This window comes from Carcharhinus amblyrhynchos, unplaced genomic scaffold (genome assembly GCF_965287045.1).
Source record: "Carcharhinus amblyrhynchos unplaced genomic scaffold, sCarAmb.v2.hapA scaffold_37, whole genome shotgun sequence".
Taxonomy (NCBI): Eukaryota; Metazoa; Chordata; class Chondrichthyes; order Carcharhiniformes; family Carcharhinidae; genus Carcharhinus; species Carcharhinus amblyrhynchos.
Genome location: NW_027649778.1, coordinates 4,501,534 through 4,521,525, shown reverse-complemented (window position 1 = coordinate 4,521,525; position 19,992 = coordinate 4,501,534). Strand labels below are relative to the sequence as shown.

Sequence of the window (19,992 nt, the reverse complement as noted above, 5' to 3'; positions counted from 1 at the left end):
GCAAAGATACGAAATCAAGCAGCCAGCGTGCAGGAGTCACTCAGCGAGACCGTGAGGGGAGATAAAATCGTTAGCCTTGGGTGCTCCAATGATTGGGTCATTCCTGCTATGTATGATATCTCAGCTTCCCATCAGCCAGACTAACTCTTCCTCACCAGCTCTCCTAATGAAGTCATCAATCTGTGCAAGACAAAAAGACCCTTCATACCAGCAATTTTGTTTTTGAAATGAAGCACAATAAATATTTATATGCCAAGCCTTTCTTATGTTGTTTTGTGAACAGTTACTGAGGCGGGAACAGGAACAAAGCTTCAAAGCTCCAGTGGGTCACATTGACTTAAAAACAGTTCAAATTTCAAGCCTGAGCTCCAGGATGGTGAGACTTCCATATCTCGGTCTGCCATCTACTCATCTTTTAACATGCCTACAGAACTGCTAACAAGGTCACCACCGAGTCCATCAATGTAAGAAGATGTTTTAAATCCGAGGTGCCTGCCTGCCTGCCTCTAAGTATTTACATGATGAGGAAATGCCAGCACTGGGCACAGTAAGAAGTCTCACAGAACAAGTTTGAAGTCCATCAGTTGGATTTTAACCTGCTGTTGTAAGCATTTACCAGCACTTGTCTTTGGAAATGCTTCATGGCTGATCATCCAATTCAACAGCTTAATCCTGCTTTCTCCCCATAACTTTTGATCCCATTCGCCAAGTGCTATATCCAGGTGCCTCCTGAATACATTCATAGAATCATAGAATCCTACAGTGCAGAAAGAGGCCCTTGTTTTGGCATCAACTACTTCCTGTGGTAATGAATTCCACAGGCTCACCATTGTTTGGGTGAAGAAATGTCTCCTCACCCCCACCCTAAACGGTCTACCCTGAATCCTCAAACTGTGACCTCTAGTTCTGGACTCCCTCCACATCAGGAAATCCTCCCTGCACCTACACTGTCTAGTCCTGTTAGAATTTTGTAAGTTTGAGATACCACCTCATTCATCTGAACTCCAGTGAATCCTAACCTAATCAATCTCTCCTCATACATTAGTCCCACCATCCCTGGAATCAGCCTGGTAAACCTGTGCTGCACTCCCTCGAGAGTAAGTACATCCTTCCTCAGAAAAGGAAACCAAAACTGCATCAATACTCTAGGTGTGGCCTCACCAAGGCCCCGTATAATTGCAACAACATATCCCTGCTGCTGTACTCAAAACCTCTCGCAATGAAAGCCAACATACCATTTGCCTTCTTCACCACTTGCTGCACCTGCATGCTCACCTTCAGAGACTGGTGCACAAGGACACCCAGGTCCCACTGCACACTGCCCTCTCCCAATTTACAGAAGGCAGCAAACTGCTTTCTTGCTTTTGCTTCCCAAGTGAATACAATGGATAGAACATAATGCTGGAGAACTATTAACTCAATCCAGCAAATTATTCACATTTTGTTTAGAAGGAGTACACTAGAGTTTTGGGGATGGGGGATACAAAGATCGACACTAGAGAAAGTTGCCCTGGAGAAGGGTAGACAGAGTTTACACTTTTTAAACCAGCTCAGTAAGTCCTAAAGCACTTTGCAGCCAATTAATTATTTCTGAAGCACAGTTACTGCTGTCATGGAGGAATATCCGTACACAGCAAGCTCCCTCCAACGACGAGGCCAATGGACAGATTAGATTCTATTTTCTGAAACTGATGTTTAGTTGAGGGATAAACATTGATCTGGACATTGAAGAGTCCAACTTTCAAATGAAAGACCAAGACTAACAAACAATTTGAATGCTTAATTAAGAGTTACCAGCTTCAAATTACAGAGAGCTCTCGAATGAGATTTCTGATGAGATTTTGGCTTGTGCTCAAATTGAGCTAATGCTTAATTACTCCAAGTTGTTTGTACCACTATTCCGGGTCCCAGCTGCTCACACTTTTGCGTTAGAAGCCAAGCTCATCTTCTGTAGGGGATAATAGAAACCTGGAGATCGTCAGCCTCGTGCAGTGATTCCTGCAGTTAGTAAATCATAAAACAGTTAGCGCACAGATGGAGGCCACAATCTATGCTATCAAGACAACCTCCATACAAACCAATTCACTGTAGCCACCATGTTTATTTAGTAGTAAGTGTTCCTCATAGAGAGTGCCTTCAATTGCTCATTTCAAAGTGCTCCTCCAGTACTTCAAAGTTAAACACGTCAAGAATTCTCCCTTGATGGATAATCCATGTCGACACAATCATCAACATTGGGTGTGCGCTTCCTCGGTAGTTCAACTAGATTTGATGTGGACATTTCACATGCTTACATGTGCATGCAACTCTGACATCCCACAAACCTGTAAAAAGATTCTACCCAAGTATCTCCTTCCATCACCCACCTCAACTCCAATTTCACAAATCTGATTAATGAAACAAGATCGCCCAAGGGAGATTTACAGCTGGAGAAAGAGACTTTTTTTTTTGGAGGGTGTGCGGGGGTTAGTTTGATTGAAGAGTAAGACAACTTTTAACTTCACTACAAAGTCAGTGAGATGGAGGAAGACCAAGGAATTCAGATGATGGCTTCCAGCAGGTTTGGGAAAGAACACAGAACAAGCTGCAAAGAACGTCGGCTGCAGAGAGCAGTGAACACCCAGGAGGCCAGAATTGTGGCTACAGGTGCAATGACCATAATTGCCTTTTTGAATGTCAAAGGCCCAATAACATATCTCATCATCACCATTTTCAAACTGGTGTAAGCTCGGACTTGTCTGACTTTCCCGTCTAAGCTGGGTGTTCACTCTAATAGGTGAATAATAGAATAACAAATGCCTTTTTAAAGAGTTACAAAGATTTAAGATTAACATTAACATGTTTGACTTTGTTCTGCTGCTTTTGGAAGTAATTCTGATTTATTAGTAATAGCAAGAATACAGATCATGGAAGTTTGCCAAACCCAGCCATGAGTGAGCTAAACCTGCAACTTGCAACTCTGTCTTGACTTGATTTTAAAATTCTCATCCAAGTTTCCAAATCCCTCCTTATCTGTAGCCGTCTCCAATCCCACAATGTTAACGATCCTGGCATTCCTCCAGTGCTGATCTCTCCCACATGCCTGTTTTTCATTTCTTCACCATTGGTGGCTGGGGCTTCAATTCGCAAGCTCTGGAATTCTCTCCCTAAACCTCCTTACACTTCTTCCCACTCCTTTAAGGTGCTCCTTCAAATCTACTGTTCTGCCTGTACCTTTGATTCACCTGTCCTAATGTTTCCTTATGGGATTCATTACACTTGGGTGTTAGAAATTATTCCAGCATTCATTCCTACAAATATTCAGCCTAGACCAGGGAGAAAAATCAACATGTTAAATCAGAACTGTAGATACTTCATTTCAAATTAGATTTTATATCTGGTCAAGATCCTAATTGTTTACAGTTAATTTGTTAGTGTCACAAGTAGGCTTACATCAACGCTGCAATGAAGTTACTGTGAAAATCCTCTAGTCGCCACACTCCAGCTTCTGTTCGGGTACACTGAGGGAGAATTCAGCACTGCCAATGCACCTAACCCATAATCCAGGTGTCTGTACTGATGATCCAGAGATGAGACTGTGGGAGGAAACTGCAGGCACCTGGAGGAAACCCATGCAGACACTGGAAGAACGTCAAAAACATTCCTGTCCTTTTGTTTAAGGAAAAGTCCATCGTGGTAAATTACGGATACATTTTTTTCCAAACATCAACAGTGATCCAAGCCGGGAATTGAACCGGGTTCCTGGCGCTGTGTGAGGCAGCAGTGCTAACCACTATGCCATTGTGCCACCCCATTGTTTTCTCCCATACATCCATCAGACAAAAGAATGGTGGCTGCCTGAGTGCATTTTCAGGACATGGTGATCAGGACCAGTAATATCGCTCATCTTTTGTTGCCCAAACAAGGTTAACTTTGGGCTTCTTTCTTAGGACGCAAAGATTTTTACACAACTGTGCGGTTGGCTAGGCTATTTTGGAAAAATGGCAAGATTCAAATGACCTTGATGTAGGACTGAATCACATACACCTCAGACAAGATAAGGACGAGTGGACAATTTCAAATTGTCCAACTGCTATGTGGCTGCTTTCTCCCTTCCTCCTCTCTCACCTCTTGGTCACCAAGGGATTTTAAACCATGATCTCAGGATCATCAGTACGGGCCCCTGGATTATGAATGCAGTAACATAATGAATTCACTGCCATACCAACTGAATCACTAGGCAACTGTAGTAATCTCCACGCTCCTCTCTCTGGCTTCTCTTCAAAGCCCTATCAATATAGCCCCAGGTTTTCATTTTTATTCCTCTACAATTTAAAATGTCATTTGGATCTTTGATGTTATCAATGGATTTTTTTTTCCCCCGAAACTCCTTGAAGCCCTGACACACCTATTAACCTGACTAGATTTTCACACAAAGGAACCAAGCAGTTAAAAATGAACAATCTACATACTGCCACTAAACATCAGACCCTCACATGCATACATCGAAACTTGAAGTTTATTTTATCTTTCCTAGATTTTTTTTTATTTTAAAAGACTAAAATCCATTTCTTTAGCTTGTCTTGAAGCAACCTCAATCCAAGTGAGCAAAGAGCAGTGTGTGAGTCAGCCAGCCCCCCATCTCACCAGGGCTGGCCAGCAGGAGATGTGAAAGGGACAGGTCAACTGCCATTTAACATTCACTTTTTCATAAGAAAGGACATCACTTCTCGGAACCTCCCAGGTGAGACAGCAACGAACGGGGGGAGGTGAAGAGATAGAAGCAAGGGAGGGAGAGAAAGAAAGAAAAAAAGAAAGAATAAGAGACAGCAGCAAGGGAGGGACGGAAAGAAAGAAAGAGAGAGCAGTGAGGGAAGGAGAGAAAGAGAAAGCATGAACATAAGAACATAAGAAATAGGAGCAGGAGTAGGCCATCCAGCCCTTCGAGCCTGCCCCGCCATTCAATAAGATCATGGCTGATCTGTCGTGGCTCAGTTCCACATTCCCGCCCTCTCCCCATAACCCTTAATCCCCTCTCTTATCAAAAACACATCAACCTGCGTCTTAAAAATATTTAGTGAGGTACCCTCCACCACTTCAACAGGCAGAGAATTCCAGAGATTCACCACCCTTTGAGTAAAGAAGTTCCTCCTCAACTCCATTCTAAACCGCACCCCCCCTTTATCTTGAGGCTGTGCCCCCCAGTCCTACTATCCTTTCTGAGTGGGAAGAGTCTCTCCACCTCTATCCTATCCATCCCATTCATCATCTTATACGTCTCAATGAGATCTCCCCTCATTCTTCTAAACTCTAACGAGTACAAGCCTAGTTTATTCAGCCTCTCCTCATAGCTCAACCCCCTCAACTCCGGCATCAGCCTAGTAAACCTCCTCTGCACTCCCTCCAAGGCCAAAATATCCTTGCGTAAGTACGGCGCCCAAAACTGCACACAGTACTCCAGCTGCAGCCTCACCAATGCCCTATACAGCCGCAGCAAGACCTTCCTACTTTTATATTCAATCCCCCTCGCTATGAAGGCCAGCATCCCATTCGCCTTCCTGACCACCTGCTGCACCTGCAAGCTGGGTTTTTGCGACTCATGTACAAGGACCCCAAGGTCCCTCTGCACCGTCGCCTGCTGCAGTTTTTCGCCACGTAAGTAATAATCCTTCCTACCATTATTCCTACCAGGAATAATTCCTACCAGAGGTGGTTATGGCTACATGAACACAGTTTGGAGACACTGGGGAAAAAGCAATAATCATTCCATATATTCAAAATTTTACCAGTACACTGTTGGTCTCTGTTGACCAGGTTAAGTACACTCTGATGATCTCGACTGGGGAAATGAGGTGAGTCATGAAACTGAGGCCACATACGCCCTCCAAGGTGAAAGGAAAAGATCCCAGAGTACCATCTCAAAGAGAGCAGTGGACTTATTCCCCGTGCTCTGCCTGATGCTAATCCTTCATTTAACAAAGTAGCACTGCAGACTCACAGCACCAGGGACGCAAGTTCAATTCTGACCTCGAGTCACTGTCTGTGTGAAGTTTGCACATTCACCCCTTGGCTGCATGGGTTTCCTCCTACACTCTAACGTGTGGGTTAGGTAGATTGGTCATACTAAATGGCCCCTTAGCATCAAAGGGATTAGTGGGGTAAATGTGAGAGTTACAGGAATAAGGCCTGTGTGGGATTGTCATTAGTGTAGGATGGACCGAGTGGCCTCATTCCACACTGTAGGGATTCTAATGTTGAAAAATAGATTGTCACATTGCCATTTGTGGGAGGCTGGTTTGGACAAATTGACGGTCAATTCCTACAACACTTCACAAGTACCTCATTGGCAATAAAGTGCTTTGGGACACCATGTGGCTGTGAAAGAAGCTCCCCAAATAAAAGTCTTTCTTTCAATGATTAATAAGAAAACTGCATCAACAATTGCATTGCTCTCCCCCCAATCACTTAAACACTGAAATATTCCCATCATGTACAGCTCTGTGGAACTGAATCAACATAATGCCAGGAAGGGGGATAGACCAGTGAGAAGTTAGAGCGACATTGAACCAAGATATTAAATACACAATTCTCGACAGAAGCCAAAAAATTAATAAACTGATGAAACATATTTGGTTTGCATTGTATCCTCTCTCATCTGGGAACTGGATCAAGTCTAACTCAAACTGGTGAAATTAAAGCTAGCGTAATGGAGCCTGAGCCCAGCTGCCTAAGGTTATGAGTTCATGATGTGGAGATACCAGCACTGGACTGAGGTAAACACAGTAAGAAGTCTCACAACACCAGGTTAAAGTCCAACAGGTTTATTTGGTGGCAAAAGCCACATGCTTTCGGAGACCCGTCTGGAGACAAGACACACCTTTTTAACCTGTGCTTAACCCTCTCTCCACTCACAGTGTCTGTACCTTTAAGACTTGATTACCTGTAATCAAGGTAATCCTTGCAATCCAACAATTATTTTGTAAATTGAGTTTGTCTCTTTATATGCTCTGCTTGTGAACAGGACTCCCACTTACCTATGAAGGGACAGCACTCCAAAAATTAATGGCTTCTGCGATCAGATAAACCTGTTGGACTTGAACAGGTAATCAAGTCTTAAAAAGGTACAGACAATGCGAGTGGAGAGAGGGTCAAGCGCAGGTTAAAAAAGTGCGTATTGTCTCCAGACAGATCTCTGAAAGCTAGTGGCTTTTGCTACCAAATAAGCCTGTTGGACTTGAACCTGGTGTTGAGACTCCTTACTATGTTATGAGTTCACCAGAGAGTGATCCAGGATTCAGCACCAACTGGCCATCTCCCTCAGAGCAGGTAGTTTGCCTGTTAACATTTGCATTGGTGTCTTTAACATCAATGGGAGTTAGTGAGAATTTTATTTTCATTCATTCATGGGATGTGGGCGTCACTTGCTGGCCAGCATTTGTTGCTGATCTGTAACTGCCCCTTGAACTGAGTGGCACTTTTGGCCATTTCAGAGGGCAGCTGAGAGTCAACCATGTTGCTGCAGCTCTGGAGTCACATGTAGGCCAGACCAGGTAAGGATGGCAGGATTTCCTTCCCAAAAAGGGATATTAGTGAGCCAGATGGGTTTTTATGACAATCAATATTTCTTGGCCATTAGACTTTTATTCAATTCAAATTTCACCATCATCATAGAATTTCTACAGTACAGAAGGCAGCCATTTGACCCAATGAGTGTGTACCAAGCACAATTCCACCCAGGCTCTATCCCCACAACTGGACCCATTTTCCCTACAAATCTCCTTGACACGAGGGTCAATTTAGCATGGCCAATGAACCAAACCCGTACATCTTTGGACTGTGGGAGGAAACCCAGCAGACACAGGGAGAATGTGCGAACTCCTCACAGACAGTGACCTGAGGCTGGAGTTGAACCTGGACCCTGGCACTGTGAGGCAGCAGTGCTAACCATTACGTCGCCCCACCATCTGCTGGGTCTCTGGATTACTACTCCAGTGAAAATACCCCTGCACCTCCACCTCCTCCCCTGAAATGAGCTGAAAGGACTTCAAAAGCAAAAAATTTAATTCATCACAATGTAAACCTCAGCTACCATCTTATTCATTTTCTTTTCTTACCCCATTTTGTCCCAATGTATATTGTTCATCTGAACAAGTGTGTAGAAGACAGCAATCTAGCTTCCTAGTAGATCAATACACTCCTGGTCCTTATAAATCAAGTGGAGGCTTTTTCATTACCAATATCTAATATTCTCATTAGAAGAGACAACTTCAAGAATCAGATTCTTTGCTAAGTAAACGTCAAATCAGCAGGTCTGTTTACCTGATGTACGTAAAGGTACAGTGGTTGGCTTGGAAGTGTGGAGGCTGTCTCTCAGAATCAGTAATAGTTGGGATCCCTCAACAGCTTGAGAGAGAGAGAGAGAGAGAGAGAGCGCGCGCAAGGATTGTTAGAACCAGACACTTTCTTACATCCCAGGCTCCCATTTTCCCCAATTGTTACGAAAGGCCACGTAAAGTCACAAACACACTCGAACTGCAGATTCGAGCCCAGCATGTCCAAATGTGTCACAAAAATTATTAAACCTTGTCAAAAACAAAGTAGGCCAGCGCTCGTCTTGAGCTGAAGAACAGAAATTGGTGGGTGGGTGTGGCGGGGGGGGGGGGGGGGGGGGGGGGGGGCGGCATTACTGCTGCACATCCCATTATTAGGGCAATTAATCCATAACTGGGAGCTCCCTGCTCTCCTGCTTTTTACTTCTGAACGCGATACAAACAGCCCATTTACCCAGTAGACAACAATCCAACATGAAAGCAGCTTTTCAAATAGAAAGAATGCATATTTATTACTGAGGCTTCAAGGAAAATCCATTAACCCTTCAACATTAATCAGGTTGCAAATATCAATCCAATTCACTTCAGGCAAACAAAATTAAAACGGAGCGAGTTAGAGGCATGGTCACAGAACAGATTTTAAAGAAATACCAAAGCAGTTTAGATTGTATATATTCTCAGGTCTCCAACTGATCTTGCGTATTTAAAAAAATCTGAACACCAAAGAAGTACACTACAGAGCAGTCAGATACTGGCTCAAAACTTGACACATATTCTCAAATTGAGATGTGTTGGGAATGGGAGCATTGCAGAGGGGGATAAAATAATAAGGGATATGGAAGGGGAGCTGAACCTTCTGTAGCTACATGAAATAGTACATCAGTAATAACATTATCTCGTTCTGTTCTTATACATATTCCTATAGCAAGTAATCCAGAGTTGAACGTGCAGAGGTCCCAGGGCAATTTATTACCTGGTGAACAATAAAGGTAGATGGAGGCAGGCAGCAGTGCATCTAAAAGCAAGATTCATACAAATTAGGAGCAAGGGGAGTTTCTCACATTTTACCTGTGACAGATGTTAGGCTAACTGATTGAGTTTCCTGCTTCCCATTTCCCCCCCCTCCTTGAATAAACGAGTTAGATTTGCTATGGAATCTTGCCCAAAATGTAGAAATTTTGGAAAATTAAAAATACATCAACTATCCCATTAGCCACCTCTTTCAAGACCCTGGGATGAAGCCCATCCAGACCAGAGGATTTGTTCAGCCCGCAGGCTCAACAATTATCTCAAGATCACTTCATAGGATAGGCAATGGTAATCCCTCCTTCCCGTTGCTTTCCTGATTTACAGCCATTTCTGGGATATTACTCGTGTCCTCAATGGTGAAGAGGGATGCAAAGTACCTGTTCAATTCATCAGCCATTGCCCTACTTTCCATTTTCAATTCCCCAGATACACTTACTATAGAATAAATGCTCACTTGGTTAACGCTCTCATTTAAATATCTATTGAAACACTCAGTTTTGATATTACTGACAAGCTCTCTCTTGTACTCCTTCCCTCCATCTTTCTTTGATGTTCTTTATATTCCTTCAATCTTCTGGCCTGTTGCTTGTCTTTGCGCAAATACATGTTTTTAAATTTGATTTATTACGGTCTAACTTTTGTTCACCACAAATGATGAGTTCTCCTCTTGGAATATTTCTTCCCAACTGGAATGTGTATTCTGAAATATCCTTCACGTTTCTGCCTTGGAGTATCTGTTCATTGATCCCTGAAACATATTCGTCAGTTCACTTTATCTAGCACCGCTTTCTTGCCTTCATAGCTACTTGAAATTGCGATGGGTGCTGGGACAGTGAGTAAATTTAAGGAGTTAGACAGATTTTTAATTGGGAATAGCTTGGAGGGTTGTGGGGAGAAGGCAGGAAAATGGGGATGAGGAGCATATCAGTCGTGATCAAATGATGGAGCGGATTCAATGGGCCGAATGGTCTAATCTGCTCCTACGTCTTGAGCTTATTTCTATTTACGCTTTTGTTGGTTTTTCTTTGAATGCTACGTGCCTTAAGCTTTGACCTTTTATTATTTTTGCAGCTTATTGGCTTATCTGCTGATGTACTATTAGATTTGTACGGTCATGGTGTGATTCCTATATTAGCACACTTCCTTCATTTCTGGTCTTTGGTATGCCACAATCTTTCTCACACCCCGCTGCCAAATAATAATGAATGAATGCGCATATTGATACAACTCATGCAAGATAATCCCACTGACCAATGCCCTCAAGAGCATTAGTTCCCCTTATCAGTGTTGCAGCTTCTGGAACCGATTAGCTTTAATGATACTGGGGACAACAGTATTAACATCTGGCTGAAGAGGTTGGTCATTTGCATGGAACGGTGGCAGTGGGGTGGGGGGGGGGGGGGGGGGGGGGATGGCGAGGAGAAGGAGAAGAAGAAGAAAAAAACAGGAAATTGGTGGAACAGCACAAGGAAAGGATCAAAGTCACTGAGCACTTTCTCCAGGTTCTGTGTGTCAGACTGACACGTTTTAAAGCCAAGAATATGGTTCCCTTCTCTCAACCAGCATCAGCACAATGGCTCTTGTAGTTATTAAGTGTCAAATCATTCCACGTCTTGCAGTAATCTCCCTTTGGGTATATCAAGTGGTTGAACAAATCAATACTTTCACAATCATTGCCAAATGGAATGCAGAACAAAGACAAGGGAGAAGGCCTTGAAGCAAAAGTCTCTTAAAAATGCACAAGATTTCTGGCATTACAGATGTGTCAAAATTTTAACAGGCACTTGTGCAACGCTATAATTTTTTAAAGCAATTTTAAATAGCAATGCTCCACGATTCGATGGTTAGTCATCCAGAAGCACATTGGGGCCCACATGGTCTCTCTTCAACCCCAACAGCAAAAGGAGTCATGAAGTCTAGGGCAAGTAATTATTTTACTGCCAATTTAAGATCACCTGCTTCTCACCCGCCTCCCCCTGCACTGGACATGCTTTGGAATGTACAATGATGTCCCCTACCACTTGCATGCTCTCAGGGAAAAGAGATGACCACACACAAGATTTATCTAATGGTAGCAAGATCCATGTCAACTACATAACACTGATTAAAATGGGATGTCTCTTAAACAAGTAGTAGTCCCTAGGCTTGCTTATCCCTCAAAATTATTTAAACAAAACCACTGCAGGGGCTTTGAAATAATCTTTGTGTGTACAAAATTGACCTGAGACATGATAAGCACTTGGCATAGATGTAACACTATAGGAAACCTAGACTTTGATAGATGCAAAGTGAACACTAATACTTATAGATACAAGACTGGATGCAATTCTTAACGAGCTACGACCAAATGGCAAAATTTTGAGCTACAAGTTGTTCATCACTTTTAAGGAAGTGTTCTCCCACATGCTTGGTGGTGCCATCACTAACATTTGAACTCTACTGTATGTTGAAGACTTCAAAATACACTGTCCTGAATCTGCCATTTGGCCATTTTCAAAATAGTATTTGATTGCAATGCGCACACATCCAATTGAGGTTTCACCTTGTTTTACATTCAGCCATTAATTTCCAATGCTCTGTCAGGTGGCACGGTGGTTAGCACTGCTGCCTCCATGGACCAATTTCAATTCCACATCTGCATAGTTTTACTCCCAGAGTCCAAAGATGTGTAGACTGGCCATGCTCAATTGCCCCTCAGTGTCAGGGGGACTAGCTGGGGTAAATGCATGGGGTTATGGGGGATAGCACCTGGCTAGGATTGTGGTCGGTACAGATTCAATGGGCCAAATGGCTTTCTTCTGCACTGTAAGATTCTAAAATGTCTAGCAAGATATCACTAGTATACAGCCCTCACCTCCATATACCTTCAGTGGCTATCTCAATCTATTTTTACATAATATCGTAAGGCTCTTCAAATTAAATCTTACGGTTTTAGCTTTGACTCACATGAGAACTCACAAAGAAAAACAATTCAGACATGAGCATTTTACACCCCTGATCAGGGCAATAAATAAAGAACTTGCAAGGAAGAAGTAAGTACTTTTAGATTCAAAGACGAGGGCCAGAGTAGCACAAGGGAAAACATATTTCTAAATACATTTTGCCAGCAAGCAACACAGCAGAAAAGTGGAAGCTGACTTTCAATAAGTTCCTCTCAAAGCAGATCCTAAATGGCATGCTGAATAACAGGAACAGTGACACACCTTGTATACACAGGTTAGTGAGGTCACCAAAACCTGCAAAGCAAAACTGACAAAAACAACTGACAGAAGCTACATGAGTCATTGACTGTGTTGACTCTATGACAGACATGCCTCAGAGTTGACAAAAGAAAGTTCCTCCCTTATTGTAACCCAGATCACTGTGACAAGGGAGCATTATAGAATATCAGTACACTGTACCAATTATAATGGGCATGATGTGGAGATACTGGCATTGGGCTGGGGTGGGCACCATAAGAAGTCTCACAACAGCAGGTTAAAGCCCAACAGGTTCATTTGGAATCATGAGCTTTCGGAGCTCTGCTCCATCAGGTGACTCACCTGGGGCAGTGCTTTGAAAGCTTGTGATTCCAAATAAACCTGTTGGGCTTTAACCTGGTGTTGAGACTAGTTATAATGGGAATACCTGTGAAAAAGTGTACTCTGCTGTTTACAGAAGGAATTTAGCTACTGCGATAACCCCATGAGGTTATAGAACATAGAAAAGTACAGGCCTTTCGGCCCTTGATGTTGTGCCGAGCTTTGTCCAAAACCAAGATCAAGCTATCCCACTCCCTATTGTTCTGGTGTGCTCCATGTGCCTATCCAATAACCGCTTGAAAGTTCCTAAAGTGTCCGACTCCACTATCACTGCAGGCAGTCCATTCTACACCCCAACCATTCTGAGAGAAGAGCCTACTCACGCATCCCTTGTATATCTCTCATCATGAACCTTATAGTTATGCCCCCTAGTAGCAGCTTCATCCACCCAAGGAAATAGTCTCTGAACGTCCACTCTACCTATCCCCCTCCATCTTATAAACCTCTAAGTCACCTCTCATCCTCCTCCACTCTAAAGAGAAAAGCCCTAGCTCCCTCAACCTTTCCTCATAAGACCTACCCTCCAAACCAAGCAGCATCCTGGTATCTCCTCTGCACTCTCTCCAATGCTTCCACATCCTTCTTATAGTGAGGTGACCGGAACAGCACACAAATGCGGTCTCGCCAAGGTCCTGTACAGTTTGCAGCATAACCCCACGGCTCTTAAGCTCCATGGGGAAATTACTGATTGATCTGCCGTTGACTACAAGTTCCCCCGCTAACAGGCCTGCATTATCTGAGCCTTTTCTAAAGCAGGCCCAGGATTGGGCTTGCTGAACCGTGGTCCCAGGCATGGCTGAGTGTGTGTGTACACCGCGGTTGTGGTTTTAGTTTGCATTCCGTAATAAACTACGTTCCTTTACAGATGGGCTACCTGAGTCATTATAACTGCCATCATTTGCGATACTGCCAAGTTTGTTCACCACAGAAATAAAATGGTTGCTCACAAAACTTTTAATTATTTGCCAGGATCAGAGTGGTCGGCGAGGGAAAGACAAAGTTGGGTTTACTATTGTACACTACTCCAAACAGGCAAGCATAACGGGTACTTTTTTTGTGTAAGAAATTGATTTCAATGCACTGAGGAATTGATACAGTTAGTTAAATAAATTGGCTTTTGTATTCGCAGAACCAGCAAGAAGTCTAAATCAGTTATTCGGAAATAACAACATGTGCACATGGAAACAGCCTCACACTGAAAAACTGGACTTGTTTGATTAGTAGGCTGACATTAACACTGCAATGAAGTTACCGTGAAAATCCCCTAGTCGTCACACTCTGGTGCCTGTGCGGGTACACAAAGGGAGAATTTAGCATGGCCAATGCAACTAAACAGCATATCTTTTGAACTGTGGGAGAAAACCGGAGCACCAGGAAGAAACCCATGCAGAGAACAACACCCTGACTCCCCAGAGACAGTGACCAAAGCTGGGAATTGAACTCAGGTTCCTGGCATCATGAGGCAGCAGCACTAACCACTGTGCCACCACAAATCACATTGTCACAAGATAAGTTCGCAAGATACTAACAAAGAGAGCAGCAAAGTTGAAAAGCCACCACTAACTGAACCGTATGATCAAAGGTTAAAACATTTTCCTCGACAATTTTTTATTCATAACTTTTCCAAATATAGCCTCTGCAATTATTGAGCAGATGTCTGTGTTATTACACACTCAACACCTGCAAAGAGTTTACCAACCTGGCGCCGGGGTCTGTCTGGAAGCTTCATTTTAAAATGTGAACCAATCCAAGCCTCAATATCACCTACCTCAGATGATAATTTTGCTACTAATTCTTAAACCCAATGAAACCAAATGCCTTACATGAATGGGATGGGGAGTCACAGCAGTTACCCACTCCTTACCACTTTTACAAAATTAAGCACACATGATGGACTGTCCACTCCAGGCATCCAGGGGCTTGCTTAACATGAAGTCACAGGCTCCCATCGTAGACAGAACACATCAGGGGCAGGAGGAATGGCAAAGCAAAACAAGATGACAAAGTAACATTTTTTCCCCAAACTTTTTTGGGAAGGTTTTTTGAGAACTGAGTCCACAGTATCTCAGGAGCAGCAGCAGAGGGGGTCCACAGTGTCCCATAAGGAATCCTTAGGCCTCTTCGGAACAAGCCCTTCCTCTTGTCCTCCCAGCATTGCTGCACACTGTCCACCCCAACCCTGCCACCCATCCTCATTATATATATGACACGTACTAATCTTGTGCCTGGGTTCATGCCCTTGCTCCACTGCTCCAGCTCACCAGAAGCTTCATGGCCCACAGTCCAAAGATGTGCAGGTTAGGTGCATTGGCCAAGCTAAATTGCTGCTTTGTCTCTGAGGGTATGTAGGTTAGAGAGATTATTGGGGTAAATATGGGGATAGGGCTTGGGTGAGATTGTTGTCAGTGCAGACTCGATGGGCCGAACGGCCGCCTCCTGCATTGTAGGGATTCTATTTCTAGAGTTGATGTTACTGCCACCAGCTTTGATAGAAGGTTTAGCACAACGTATGAAAAGGGACAGAGGTTAAAATGGTCCTGGATCTCACACTGAACTATCTGAATGGGGCTTCTTGCTTACTCCAACGTGCCCAAAGATAAAATCGGAGAGACAGCATACATGAACTAAAAGATTTGAACAACACGGATGAGAAAAGTCAAACAAAACAAGCAAACACTGGGAACATTCAGCAGCTACATTCCTTCCAATGTTCCTTTGTAACGGGTGAGCTATGAACTTCTCTGAGAATTAAGATTCGGTCCATGGGAAACTTACATTTAAAAAAAAAATCACAACTTCCACAAAGTTCACAGAACTTAAAAGTTGTGAATGGTTGGTTTATTTCAATATGCAGAACATGCCAGAATGCTGCAGCATGTCAGGGCATGGGCTCAGGTTCAAGGGGGGATATGTTAGGAGGTCAGGCAGCATTAGGCAGAGAAACAAAGCAAGGTAGAATATTTTGGGTTCCTTTTTTTTAAAAAAAGCGTTCATAGTAAAAATGTTAATTTGTTTTAAGTAAAGACGCAATGACAACATCATAAAGTGTGGGGATGATGAAGTAGAAACATTTTTCTGGTGAATGTTTTCTTGTTAAGTGTCACATTTCCCAAAGGGAACAATCTTCACACTGGATGCTCAAGTTCTCCCAGGTCAGGTTCAGCACAGTTCACAGCAGAGTAACATTCCCTCTACTCTAATTTAACAACATGACTAGAGTCCTAACTTCAACAACATCACTAAAACTATTTCTCTCCCTCATCCGTACACCAGCTACCTTATAAACCTTCAAATTTGTAACCAGCAGCACATATGACCAGCAGAGAGCCCTCCTGAGGCAGCACGGTGTCACGGTGGTTAGCACCGCTGCCTCACAGCGCCAGTGACCCGGGCTCGATTCCCAACTCGGGTCACTGTCTGTGCCAAGTTTGCATGTTCTCCCCATGTCTGCGTGGGTTTTCCCTGGGTGCTCTGGTTTCTTCCCACAGTCTAAAAGATGCGCTGGTTAAGTGCTAACAGGTGCGGCAGTGCAGCGACTATCTGACTTCAACACTGCAATGAAGTTATTGTGAACTTAAGCCTGCTGTGCCACAAATGAATAAACTTCAAAGCTCCGCATATGCATTCAAGATGATCACTGCCAATCCTGATTTTACAAAACAGTCAATTAATTAGGTTTTGTTTCAGTTTATAATGTGGTTAACAGAATCCCTTAGCACATTAAACAGAGTGACATCTACCAAAAGATGCATCACACGCAGTGTGAAACCAAGGCACCGTGAGACAGTTTGTTCATGCCAGGCATTGTGAAAATCCAGCAAAATAAAAAGCAACGTATGCCACTGCACTGTTAAATGAACACCAGTCAATACGGAATCAACTCAGGACTATTATTTTAAACACAGCTGTGACAATACCGTGCCTTTGAGAAATGTAATGTATTTGTCATGTTTCTTGTGCAGGCTGTTTTAGCAGTTTTTATTACCAATGCCCTTTATCTTCATCCAGCATCCCTGCATTGTTACTGCAGCAGCATAATTGCTTCTAATTGCTGGAATGTTTGTTTTAATCTGGACTATTGCTGTTCTGTTGTTTTTAATGGTTCCCCTGGGGTTTGGCAGAATAGGACCTGATTAGGTTGATTGATGGATAATGTCATATGACTGGGTGGAGCTAGGCTTACAGAGAGATTTCAAGATTAGTTGCAGTTTGGAAGCTGCAGACAGAAGTATCCCTTTCTGTCTCTGCAGTCTGGAGACTGGGAGCTGCCAGAGACTAGGTTTACTTCTCTGAACGTCTGCTGTTTGATGATATATCCTCCTCTGGAAACTGCTATCTGGATCTCTGTCTGTAAATGTTAAAAAGTTAGAAATGTAGTGCCACATGAATATACTTGGTTTTTGTGCGAACTAATTCAGAACAAGGATGCATGTCTCTGGGGATATTGTTTTAAGTTGAAACTATATAGATTGTTGTTGTTATAGAACAAAGAACAGTACAGCTTTTGGAGCTCCAAGACAGTGCTGATCACATTTACCTATCTAAACAAATCACTTATATCCCTCTATCCCCTGTTTGTTCATATGCCTATTAAGATAGGTCTTAAGTGTCACTAACGTAACTGCCTCAACCACCTCGCTTGGCAGTGCATTCCAGGTCCTGTGTAAAAAAAAAACTTCTCCCGCACATCTCCACTGAACCTGTAATTCTGCCCTGGGAAAAAGCTTCCAACTGTTCACCCTATCTGTACCCCTCAAACTTCTATCAGGTCGCCTCCTCAGTCTCTGTCTTTCCAGGGAGAACAATCCTATTTTATTTAATCTCTCCTCTTGGCTGTGAATAATACTTTGTCAGGTTTAAGAATTTTAAATTGGTAAAAGTTATGTTAATTCTTCTTGTTTTGATAAAAGCTTACTAGTGGGTCAATGGCATCATACGTGGATCAAAACACCTTGTGTTCCCACTATTGCTGAAATCAAACAGTAAAGGTTGTGGTCTCAGCCAACTTCAACAAAATGCTTTGGGAGTTTCTGATCTGATCCCAAACACAGCAAAACGTCACCATTTGTTACAAAGAGCCAGCAAGGGCTCAACAAACTGAATTGCCTCCTTCTGCATTGCAAGGTCCAGTAATAATTCACATGTCAAACTCTGCAAACCTCCAGCTCACAACTGCAACCTCCGAGCCCAAGGCAGTCTTTTCAAATTTCTTCTCAACAAGCTTACCGAGCATTTTATTTCCATACCTGATTGGACTCTCAAATCATCAACTATGGAATACATGTTGCGCCATGTTGCATTGATCGTCACTGGGCTCTTGCTTTGGTGCGTGGATAATCAAGAAAACCACGACAAGTCACAACACCTAGAAAGAAAATTCAAAAGTAAAGCAAATGCAGATAAACAAGCACATGTACAAGCGCCTTAAAAATAAAATGGAATTCATGTCAATGAATCCGGTTTTATTTAGTCACGCGTTGATACAACTTATTGATTATTTGACAAACAACTAAATGCCGTAATTGTCGCTGATATTTTTTCCTCCATTAATAGTTTTGATTTCCCTTTGACCTGGGTTGAAGCAAAAAGCCAGGGATTAAATTTGGCACATCCACTACAACTCTCACCAACCTTTACAGATGCACCATAGAAAGCAGTCTATCACAACTTGGTATGGCTCCTACTCTGTCCAAGATCACAAGGAACTAAAAAGGGTTGCGAATGTAGCCCAATCCACCATGCAAACCAGCCTCCCAGCCACTGACACTGTCTACACTTCCCACTGCCTCAGAATACCAACCAGCATAATCAAGGACCCCACACATCCCGGACATTCTCTCTTCTGCCTTCTTCAGTGAGGAAAAAGATACCAAGGTCTGAAGTCACATACCAACTCAAGAACAGCTTCTTCCCTGCTGCCAGACTTTTGAATGGACCTACCTCACACTAAATTGATCTTTCTCTACACCTGAGTAAGAACTGTAACACTACATTCTGCACCCTCTCCTTTCCTTCTCTATGAATGTTGTGCTCTGTTTAGAACATAAGAAACATAAGAAATAGGAGCAGGAGTAGGCCACCTAGCCCTTCGAGCCTGCCCCGCCATTCAATAAGATCATGGCTGATCTGAAGTGGATCAGTTCCACTTTCCCACTTTTTCCCCATAACCTTTAATTCCCTTGTCTGTCAAAAACCAAGGCTGCCACTGTTTGTCGGTGGAAGAGAGATTGAAAATTTGTGGAAGAACATAATAAGAACATAAGAAATAGGAGCAGGAGTCGGCCATCTAGCCCTTCAATAAGATCATGGCTGATCCGTCGCTGCTCAGTTCCACTTTCCCGCTTTCTCCCCATAACCCTTAATCCCCTCTCTTATCAAAAACCCATCAACCCGCGTCTTAAAAATATTTAGCGAGGCAGCCTCCACCACTTCAACGGGCAGAGAATTCCAGAGATTCACCACCCTTTGAGTGAAGAAGTTCCTCCTCAACTCCGTTCTAAACCGCCCCCCCTTTTATCTTGAGGCTGTGCCCCCTAGTCCTACTGTCTTTTTTGAGCGGGAAGAGTCTCTCCACCTCTATCCTATCCATCCCATTCATCATCTTATACGTCTCAATGAGATCTCCCCTCATTCTTCTAAACTCCAACGAGTACAAGCCCAGTTTATTCAGCCTCTCCTCATAGCTCAACCCCCTCAACTCCAGTATCAGCCTAGTAAACCTCCTCTGCACTCCCTCCAAGGCCAAAATATCCTTGCGCAGGTGCGGCGCCCAAAACTGCACACAGTACTCCAGCTGCAGCCTCACCAATGCCCTATACAGCTGCAGCAAGACCTCCCTACTTTTATATTCAATCCCCCTCGCTATGAAGGCCAGCATCCCATTCGCCTTCCTGACCACCTGCTGCACCTGCAAGCTGGGTTTTTGCGACTCATGCACAAGGACCCCGAGTTCCCTCTGCACCGTCGCCTGCTGCAGTTTTTCGCCCCGTAAGTAATAGTCCTTCCTACCATTCTTCCTACCAAAGTGGACCACCTCACACTTGCCAACATTAAATTCCATTTGCCATTTCCTG

At 43.3% G+C, this 19,992-nt stretch overlaps 1 protein-coding gene across 7 annotated transcripts in view; it reads right to left on the bottom strand.

Annotated features, from left to right (window-relative positions):
* sipa1l3 (signal-induced proliferation-associated 1 like 3) overlaps positions 1–19,992 on the bottom strand; it is a 242,620-nt gene that overhangs the window by 137,125 nt on the left and 85,503 nt on the right. For 5 of the 7 annotated variants that reach the window (XR_013889960.1, XM_080218304.1, XM_080218305.1 and 2 more), the window contains one exon: positions 18,166–18,284. The exons of 1 other annotated variant lie outside the window; for it this stretch is intronic. The gene's annotated coding sequence lies outside the window, so the exon portion shown is untranslated. Of the gene's footprint in view, positions 1–18,145; positions 18,285–19,992 lie in introns of all 7 variants that reach the window. One more of the 7 variants, XM_080218303.1, reaches the window with a different exon arrangement.